This window comes from Canis lupus, chromosome 12 (assembly GCF_003254725.2).
Source record: "Canis lupus dingo isolate Sandy chromosome 12, ASM325472v2, whole genome shotgun sequence".
NCBI classification, from domain to species: domain Eukaryota; kingdom Metazoa; phylum Chordata; class Mammalia; order Carnivora; family Canidae; genus Canis; species Canis lupus.
Window position 1 is genome coordinate 15,568,466 of NC_064254.1, and position 9,309 is coordinate 15,577,774.

The window sequence follows — 9,309 nt, forward strand, 5'->3', positions numbered from 1 at the left end:
GTGCCTGGCAGAGTAAATGCTCAATTAATGTAAGGCTATTATCAAGTGCCTACTGTGCGCTAATTCTTGGCACGCTACCTCTACACTTCCTGCCAAGGTATCATTATCTTCATTTTGCAGATAATACTAAGCCACATATATACTGAATGGCTATTATGAGACAACAGGCTCATAAAATTTGGCTACCTTATCCAAGATCATAAAGCCAGCCACTGTCAGAGCCAGGATATCAATCTAAACATTTGCTGCTTCAAGCCTACCATCTTGACACCGTGCCACACTGAGACACACACAAGATCTTTTCTTCTTTAAAATGCTACAGCATTCCTTTTGTATCTCTCATGATATTACTGTGTTTCTGTCGAGTTATCAACTTATTTCTCTCATGTTTTGTTGCCTCTATAGATCGCTGGTTCTCATCTGGGGCTAATTTCCCCCCTGAGGACATTTGATAATGTCTGGAGATAATTTTGATTGTTACAATTTGGGAGTAGGGAGAAACAGGTGCTACTAGTAGATAGGGGCCAGTGATGTTACTAAACACCATACAATGCACAGAAGAGACCTTCACAAGAATCATCCAGTTCAAAATGTCACTAATGCCTAGATAGGGGCAGCTGTAGACTATAAGTTCCCTAAGAACAGGCACTAGGAACCACCCGTGTTATATCCTCTGCAGCAGTCCTCAACATTCTGCATTTCAAAACTACTTGGGGAGCTGCCTAAATCCTCCCAAAGTCTGACTACATGGGTCTGGATAGCCCGGGCATCAACATTTTTTAAGGCTCCTGACTTGATGGAAATTTTCCAAAATTGGGTTGGGACAATGTTCACACAATTCTGCAAATGTCCTATAAACCATTGAATCAGGCAGACGCCGCCGCCCCGGAGTGGCCGTCGCTGTCCAGCCATGGTCAACCCCACCGTGTTCTTTGACATCGCGGTGGACGGCGAGCCTTTGGGCCGCGGCTCCTTCGAGCTGTTTGCAGACAAAGTTCCAAAGTCAGCAGAGAACTTCGTGCTCTGAGTACTGGAGAGAAGGGATTCGGTTACAAAGGTTCCCGCTTTCACGGGATTATCCCGGGATTTATGTGCCAGGGTGGGGACTTCACGCGTCACAATGGCACTGGCCGCAAGTCCATCCACGGGGAGAAGTCTGATGACGAGAACTTCATCCTGAAGCACACGGGGCCTGGCATCTTGTCCATGGCCAACGCTGGACCCAACACAAACGGTTCCCAGTTTTTCATCTGCACCGCCAAGACTGAGTGGTTGGACGGCAAGCATGTGGTCTTTGGCAAGGTCAAGGAGGGCATGAACATCGTGGAAGCCATGGAGGCTTCGGGTCCAGGAAAGGCAAGACCAGCAAGAAGATCACCATCGCCGACTGTGGACAGATCTGATGAATCTAACTCCTGTTTTATCTGAACTTCCAGACCCGTTCCTTTAGCTCAGGAGAGCGCCCCTCCACCCCCACCTGCTTGAAATAGCCCAGTCTCCGCACTCTCACTGCAGTTCTGCGGCTCCGTGGTTCCTTCCCCCAGGTCTAGCTGGATTGCAGAGTTCAGTTTATGATGATGAAATAAAATCTAAACCACAAAAAATAAAATAAAATAAACCATTGAATCATATCCTTAAAATGGGTAAATTCTATGAGTATATAAGTTAAACCTCAACAAAACTGGTTTTAAAAAAGAAACTAAAATCTCTCCAGGTCTTCTTATATTCCCTCCATGAGTGAGAACTGCTATTCTTAAGCCTTTATATAATGTTTTGTTCATAGTAGCCACTCAGCAAATATTAATAGTGTAAACTGAAATATAACTGAATTGATACAAATGAGTAGAACAAATGGCCTCTATATTAAAGCCAGAATATAACTACTTTAAGCTCTTTTGAAGGTTATAAGCTCTTCATAGAAATTTGTATTACATAAAGAGGTGTAAAGACCTTTGACTGGAGAGTCTTGGCAATTGGACGCCCTGGAGCTGGCTGAGTGACTGCCTTCCTGGGAACCACTATGGCATGGAAATTGAAAAGGCACCCCATATGCATTCCCATCAAGCAGGGCATCCGGCTTTCTGTACCCAGAAAAATAGGGAGCGTCTTGAGGATTCACCAGGAAAATTCACTGGGAAAATGAAGAGCTATGAAATAATCCATATGGCTTAAAGATTTTTTAAGATGTATTTATTTATTTGAGAGAGAGAGAGGGTGCATGTATGCAAACGGGTAGAGAAAGGAGCAGAAGGAGAGAGACTCTCAAGCAAACCCCACCACCACCCTACTGAGCACAGAACCCAAAGAGGGCTTGCTCTCGTTACCCTGAAAAGTTTAAACTACTTCTTTGAATTTGCAGTTCAGTCATGATCTGAGCCACCCAGGCACTCCTGGCTTAAAGATTTTATAAGAAATATAGCTATCACTACCCTCTCTTACCAATTAAATTCTAATTTTCTGATTGGGAGCAGTAGGATGAAACTGACCTATTTTAGTGGTTTGGTATGTCATCATTGGCCCATGGGAAATTAGGAGTTTAAATGAACTAGAAAAAGAGAACCCTTTTGGCTCTGAGTGTTGCCTTATTATGTGGAGAAAAGAGTGATTATCTACTTTAGGTTTATCATAGAAGAAATAAATTGTCCACCTCCCTTTGTGGCAGCAGAATAAGGAGAAGTTGGGGTCATTGGGGAGGAGAAAAGAGAAACCAATTGGAAAAGGCCTCTGGTTGCCTGAGGTTGGTGCTATAAGAAGTAAAGTGACTCTAGGTACACACAGAAATACTTGGCACTTCCCTCTGCATTGAGGGTCACTGTCTGTCCAAGAGTGATATTTTGTTTCACTTTCTGATAATGAGCTTTTCCTGCACACCCATCCAGATATTTTGCACCTGACCAAGATGTTTTCCTGGAGGCCTCTGGGAAGGCTGGGAGCATCCTCATCATGATGTCCACAAGTATTTAATAAGTACCAGGTCTGCTAAGCACAGGAGAGGGGAAATGGAGAGAGGAAGCAGGGGGTAAGGTGAAAAGAAGGGGAAGAAAGTTCATGCCAAGCTCTTCCTGGTGAGTTAAGACTTACATCATGAAATGAAATTACAATCAAGATAGAAAAGGGATGCCTGGGTGGCTCAGCAGTTGAGCATCTGCCTTTGACTCAGGGCGTCTGCCTTCAGCTTGTGGCGTTCCACACTGGGCTCCTTGCAGGGAGCTTGCTTCTCTCTCTGCCTATGTTTCTGTCTGTCTGTCTGTCTCTTTCTCTTTCTGTGTCTCTTATGAATAAATTATATATATGGTAATATATAATTTATATAATAATATATTATATACATATATATATATATGGAAGTTACTGAGTTGCACCTATATGAGTTGGGGAAAGATGGACAGGGACAAGAGTAGTCAAGGTACATGAGGAGAAAATAATATGTCAATCTTGATTCAAGCATCTGCTCTGATTTTTTTCATATCTGAAAGTTAGATATTCCCCCCACACCCCTGCCATTTTGCTCAGGCAATCACAGCACAGTGAAATTTAAAACCTCATGACCAAATGGGGTGCCTGGGTGTCTCAGTCTATCAAGCATCTGACTCTTGATTGTAGCTCAGATCATGATCTCAGGGTTGTGAGATTGAGCCCATGTTGGGCACTGCACTGGGCATGAAGCCTGGCTGAGATTCTTTCTCTCTCCCTCTTACTCTCTCTCTCTTCCTCTCTAAAATAAACAACAACAAAAACACCTCAAAAAATTAAAACTATGCCCAAGTTCATGCAGTCAATAAGAAGTTGAATCTAGATTTGAACCCAAGTTTGTCTGTATCCAATGCCCTTGCTTGTTCCACATACTTTTGGACTTGAAATGAAATTTGAAGAGTGATTATCACTTAGATGGGTGACAATAATCAAGTAGGAGAACTCCCAGATCTAGTTCAGTGAAAGTGAGTTTAGTTTAGACTGGTGTTTTATGAAGGAAAATCCTCAATTTTTTTGGTGTGGGAATTGCTAAGCAGAAACAAGGCAAGAAGAGTGAAAGTATCCCAGCGGCCTTCTCCCTTGGAAACACTCCTGATGAGCTAGTGCCACAGAATTTTGTGGAGACAGTCCAACCCAGTGCTGGAAAGTTCCAAAAGCCTCCCATGATTTTATGAGCAGATGGCACCATTTGGACCATATTTCCAGACTTACAGATTTTGTCCAGGAATTTGTTGTTTTCATTTTCTGTGTATACACCTTGACCACTTGCCTTGCGAAAATATTTTCTTTTTAAACTCTATCCTCCCAGTTGATCTCTGTCTGACTCAGCTACTGGCCAATTTAAATGAATGAATAGTCATTTTTATAATAGTAATCCATGCCTAATTCTTACAGAGGTAATCCCAACTATAATTTTTGCAGGAATCTGCAAAGTCTATCTTGAATATTTACCTCCTTCATTCTGCTGCTATACCCGTGAGGTAGTCAGAAAGTGACAGAGAAGTAGCAAAGGTCATAGCACTCTAGTTACTTACACACACATTATCTCATTTTGTCATCAAAAAATATTATGGGGGACACCTGGGTGGCTCAGTCGGTTAAGCATCTGCCTTTGGCGTAGGTCAGAGTCCTGGGGTCCTGGGATAAAGCCTGGCATTGAACTCCCTGCTCAGTGGGAAGCCTGCTTCTCCCTCTCCTGCTGCTCCTCCCCACTTGTGTTCTCACACTCTCAAATAAATTTAAAAAAAAATCTTTAAAAAAAAGTATTATGGGACTCACAGGCACACAGAATTACACTCATGGGACCAATCATAGTCCTTAGTTTGGGGCATATTATTGACAGTACTACCTGCGTAGACTTTTTTTAAAAAGATTTTATTTATTTATTTATTCATGAAAGACACACAGAGAGAAAGGCAGAGACCCAGGCAGAGGGAGAAGCAGGCTCCAGGCAGGGAGCCTGATGTGAGACTCGATCCTGAGACCACGGGATCACACCCTGAGCCGGGGGCAGGTGCTCAACCACTGAGCCACCCAGGTGTCCCATCTTTTTTTTTCTGGTGCCCTTTCATAGTCCATTTTTTGTTTAATTTTAATTCATTTATTTTTTTTGTCATCTTCACCTCCCTAACCCCCATGCCATTTGCCATCTGATGTCCTATCCTGCATGCCCATGCTCTTATATTTCAGGTATATTATTCCATCATCCATATCTTTATTCACAAATTTATGTAACAATGAAAAATACAGAATTATATTTTATGTTCTATTATGCCAAGCATTGCATTTGCTTTTCATTTTTTAAAAGATTTTATTTATTTATTTATTTGTTTGTTTGTTTATTTATTTATTTATTTGAGAGAGAGTGAGTGAGACAGAGAGCATGAGCAGGGGCAGAGGGAGAAGCAGGGTCCCCTACTGAGCTGGAAGCCTGACTCAGTACTCCATCCCAGGACCCTGAGCCACCTAGGCACCCTTATACTTCTCATTCTTGAACAAAAACCTTTTATTCTAATATTAAAAATAAATAAATAAATTGTCCCCTTTGTGGTTTTGGAGTTTTGATTTAAAAAATCATTACTACTTCCACTTCTAGGATGATAGCATGAGAAGCTCTGTGGACTCACTCCACAGGGGACAGCTATAATTTGGTGAAAAGTTATATAAAAAAACAACCATTCAGAGTTTCTGAAAGTTGTCTTAATGGCATACAACAAATGAAGAAATACTTATTCAAGAAAATCTGCTAAATCTCAGTAATTTCAGTAGTTACATCAAGGATCTGTGGCACTTGCACCAAGATTGCTCCTTTCTTCCCTCATCTGTACCTCGGTGCCATGACAGAAGCCCCAATCCAAATGGGTGTGGCCAAAAAAAAAAGGCTCCCTTTCCTCCTTGCTTCCAAACAAGGAATATGATAGTATACCAGAAGGAACAAAGCAGCGTTTCTCATCCCCTTCCAGCTCTAAATTGCTGAAGTTAAATTCCTGGTGAGTGTGATCAAAAGATAGGGGACTCCCTTCTTCCATCCATCTCACACTTACGGGGCCACAGGCTTAGCTCCAGATGTGACAGGTGGAAAACATTGCGGCCCTGGACACCCTTGCCCTAGCTCATTCATAGGGCAGAGATTCTATGGTAGGAGAGGCAAAATAAAATGACCAGAAGCTATTACCCTCATCCAGTACTCTGTTTGTTGTTTGTTTGTTTGTTTGTTTGTTTGTTTTTTAGTTCCTGCTTGTTAAGCTGCAGTATTACTACAGAAGAAATGAACCACTGTTTCCACATCCAGAGCAGAAACTCAGAGATTTTGCCCAGGGAGAGAGGCAGTCCATAAGAACAGAAAGTTCCAAAGCTATACCCAGAGGAACTAACTTTATTTGAAACAGAATATGGGGAAGTTCAAGCCTAAAGTCACTCTTAAAAACATTGGAGGTTTGAAGACAGCAATTAAAAGGAGGCTGGTGGTTCCATTAGAGTAACAAGTTAAACCATCGATCAGCTAGTTTATCAAAAAGAACCAGGAAAACACATTGCTGAGGAGAGCCCTTCAGAGGTCAAAACAAACCTCAAAGACTTGCCTCAAAAACTACCTCTGTAAAAGAGGTAAAGTTTAGTTGGATCTGAGGGAAAGCAAGTTGACAATCAGGGCATTGTCTAAGCAATAGAGCGATCAGTCAGCAATTAGAGGAGCAGGGAAGCTGGATGTGAAACCCCCAGAGGCAGTCAGCTTAATGGGGTCAAAGCCAGTCCTAACGAAATCACCTACCATCCCAGTGGGATAATTCCATTTATAATAGTTATCAATAAAATAAACACAAATTCTTAGGAAAAGATTTAATCAAGTTTTTGTGTACACTGAAAGTTACAAAACATTACAGAATGAAGTCAAAGAAGACCTAAATAAATCTTCATGGATTGGAAAACTTAATAGTAAGATAGCAATACTTCCCAGTATTCTGATCTTTAGATGCAGGGTGACCCTTATAAGCATTTCAACTGTCTTTTTTGCAGAAATGGACAAGCTGGTCTTAAAATTCACATGGGAATGTAAGGGACCCAGAATAGCCAAAATAGTCTTTAAAAGGAGACTTGGAGCGCTTGGGTGGCTCAGCCAGTTAAGTGTCCAACTCTTGGTTTAGGCTCAGGCCATGAGATTGAGCCCCTGGGTAGAGCTCCAAGCTCAGTGGTGAGCCTGCCTAAGATCCTCTCTCTTCATCTCCCTCTGCCCCTCCTCCCCACTTCTCTCCCTCAAAAGAGAGAGAGAAAGAGAGAGAAGAAAACTTCTAAAGTAGCGCAAAGGCACAGAGAAAATACATTTGCAAATCATTCATCTGATGAGTCTAGTATCCAGAATAATAAAGAACACATAATTTAACAACAAAAGGAGAGACAACCCAATTTACACATGGGCAAATAATTTGAATAGACAGTTCTCCAAAGAGATACAAATGGCCAATAAAAATATGTGAGCACCGACGCAATTTTAAATTTTCTAACAGTGTCATTAAAAAAGGTAAAAAGAAAAAAAAAGGTAAAAAGAAACTAGTGAGATTCATGTCAATAATATATTTCATTTAACTCAATATGTCGAAAATATCAATATTTTGACATGTTATTAACATAATAAAAATTATGAGTTAGCTTACTTTTTTTTATGAAGCCTTCAAAATTTGAATAACCACAATACAAATACTCAGCAGCCACATGTGGCCAGAGGCTGCTGCATTAGACCGCATAGTTAGTTCCAATGCAACCTGTGCTCACCCTTGTCATAACACTTACCACACAGAATTGTTACTCTGCTTTACTAGACCATCCTTTCTTAGACTATAAGTCCCTTGAAGGCAGAGACGTTCACCACTGTTGTATCCTTGGCATTTGGAATAGGGTTTATATGTTTGCTGAGTGTATTTGGTTAGAAGGTAAGTATCCCAACCTTATTCTACTCGAGATTTTCACCACTGTAGTCCTTCTACCTCCTCAGGATACTCAGAAAAACGAGGATTTGAGAGCCCTTCACTGGAGAAGTGCCGTGAGCGCCTTCTCTGGCTAACGGTAATGTTAACCATTACTACTCACAGTCATGTTCAGGTTTTCATTGTTATTTGACACAAAATCCCTGTGAGATCGGTAGAATGTGTCTCATTCTTGACTCAAAGATGTCAGGTTACCTGGTCAGTACCCAGTGGTGTGCTGATAAATATTTACCAACAAGCTCTCTAGGGAGAGAGTGGATAAGAAAGTCCTGAGTGATGGCATTTGCCAATTTCCATGGTGTAAATAATCCCACCATAGCAAGCTTCAAGCCACCAACATGATGTCCCTGAACATAAAGTAGATGAGAAATGCAGGCAATTGATCCTGGCTCCAGTGTGAGCCAACTCCAACACCTCACTAAATAAGAAAGAGGATCTGGAAAGGATGTAGCAGCTGATCTTTTTTAGTGCCTATTAAGTACTGGGTAATCTACAAGGTATTTCACCAACATTATTCTACTTAATCATGGTAATAAACATTTGAGGTAGATATTCATTATCCCCATCTCAAAACTGTAGAAAATACGACTTAGGTTAGGTAACATGTCCAAGGTTGTTTGCTAATATATGGCATGATATCTTGGCTAAACCAATGGTACAACCCCCCTCCTTCTCCTTTACTTTTCACCACTCCCCTTACATATTTGGGTTCTCCATTCTTGGCCTTTGTAAAAGTCTTATTTTTACCTGGACTTCAATTCTATGTTAGCTCCCTCAAGGCTCTGCCTAAGGCCAGGGTAACACCTGTTTGTCTCACAAGATTCTGATAGCTGCAATTCTTGCTAGAAAACTTTATGTGTTCTTCTAAAATATCTTAGGTTTGGAGCACCTGGGTGACTCAGTTAGTTGAGCATCTGCCTTTGGCTCAGGTCATGATCCCAGGATCCTGTGATGGAACCCCACATTGGGCTCCCTGCTCAGCAGGGTGTCTGCTTCTCCCTCTCCCTCTGCCCTTCCTCCCTGCTTGTGCTCTTTCTCTCTGTCAAAGAAATAAATAAAATCTTTCTAAAAATAAAATAAAGTATTTTAGGGTTTCCACAGAACACAAAGCTCACAGACACTGGAGTGAGGAGCTCTCAAGATGGCAAATAGAAGTGCTTGTGTGGCCACTGTGGCTCTAGAACATCCTTCTGCAGGCTTGAGTCCATGGCTAGTGTCTGTATGAGCATGGGACTTGGGGCATAAGACATCACCACCAATGTGCTTGGGATGGGAGGAGAAACCCACCAGGATGAGGCAAGTTTACATTTCGTTTTTAATTCGAATCCAATGACCTCAGCTACAGCCGAGGGTAAGT

The 9,309-nt window shown here is 41.6% G+C and overlaps 1 pseudogene; it reads left to right on the forward strand.

The window, feature by feature from the left end:
• Positions 1 to 895: 895 nt before the first annotated feature.
• LOC112641698 (peptidyl-prolyl cis-trans isomerase A-like) lies at positions 896 to 1,640 on the forward strand (annotated as a pseudogene).
• The last annotated feature ends 7,669 nt before the right edge of the window (positions 1,641 to 9,309 follow it).